Source organism: Herpailurus yagouaroundi, unplaced genomic scaffold (genome assembly GCF_014898765.1).
Source record: "Herpailurus yagouaroundi ecotype Mexico unplaced genomic scaffold, PumYag 193, whole genome shotgun sequence".
Taxonomy (NCBI): Eukaryota; Metazoa; Chordata; class Mammalia; order Carnivora; family Felidae; genus Herpailurus; species Herpailurus yagouaroundi.
The window spans coordinates 4,819,470-4,820,793 of NW_024412424.1; positions in this window are offsets into that span (position 1 = coordinate 4,819,470).

Sequence of the window (1,324 nt, forward strand, 5' to 3'; positions counted from 1 at the left end):
GCGCGTGTGAGCGCTAGTGGGGGAAGGGCAGAGAGAGGGGGAGACACAGAATCCGAAGCAGGCTCCAGGCTCCGAGCTGTCAGCACAGCGCCCGACGCGGGGCTCGAACTCACGGACCGCGAGATCATGACCCGCGCTGAAGTCGGACGCGTAACCGACTCTGCCACAGTAAATATTAATAATCCACATAAACAAAGGCTCGTTGGTGTGTGCAATGGTACTGTAGACATACACATTCCTGAGACTGAATCTTGAGAACTGTGGGTTCGGGGCCGACTGATACAGCTACATTCTTGCAAACACCCGGTTCCACCGAATAGTAGCTGGTGACCCAGGGCAAGCTCACTATTTTCCTGAGCCTCACTTTTCCCCTCTGTGAGCCTTAAGGAAGGGATGCGCCTAAGACCTTTAGTACGCAGTGTTACTCAGTGTTATTATGGCTCCCTAACCCCTACGGCAGACTCAGGAGACCCAACTACACCGTCAGTGATATTAAGTCGGTAGCCGGAACTTGGCCACGGGAAGAGCCTTCCCCCCCGCCGGGGGATCAGCAAATGCCACGCGTTGATGCCTTTTTCATTCTTTCCTCCCGGAGGGCTGATACGGATCCTTTGCCAGCTCACACTGCCGGGCGACCGCAGGCCGTGAGTGCACAGGGCCTCAGTGTTACATCTGGGTGGCCAAAGGGACCTAATGGGAAAGTTTGCCTCTCAGTGTATACGACCCTCGGGTCTGGGCAGAAACTAGCTTCTATTTGAGTGCCTGCCCTTTGCACAACTAGCCGGGGGCCCAGCTGCCTGATTTCAGGGGGATCCCCTCACGCCGGAGGGGCGCCCGCGCACAAGTCCGCGGCCGCTCAGCCCAGTTCTCTCCACCGAGCGAGGCCCAGGCCTTGGCCGCCGCCCTGGGTGGGGGCGGGTGGGGCTCAGGTTCAGGGCACCCAAACACGCGCTGTAGCCAGGGGTCTGCACCTTCGGGTTCGTGCCTTCGGTCCAGGCGTCTCGGACCCACTTCGTCCTTCCCTTTTTCTGGACTTTCTGGGCTCCCGGCTGTCTTCCTTTTCTTTCTGTGGATTTTCACCGGGGAGTGAGGGGGGGGGGGGGTTTAGTTCTGTTTACTGGCCTTCATTTTTGGTGTTTGCCCCCACCCCCCAAGCACCAGCTGGCCGCGTGTCTGTCACTGAAGATCCTGTTCAAAGTTTTCATCTGATAATCTTGTCCTCTTTTAGCTCCTACAGACCGGGCTGGAGAGGAAGGTCTAGGAACAGAAATTTCTCCCAACTCCCTTTGTCCTGCACCAACATTTCCTTCCCTAAAGTGCCCCC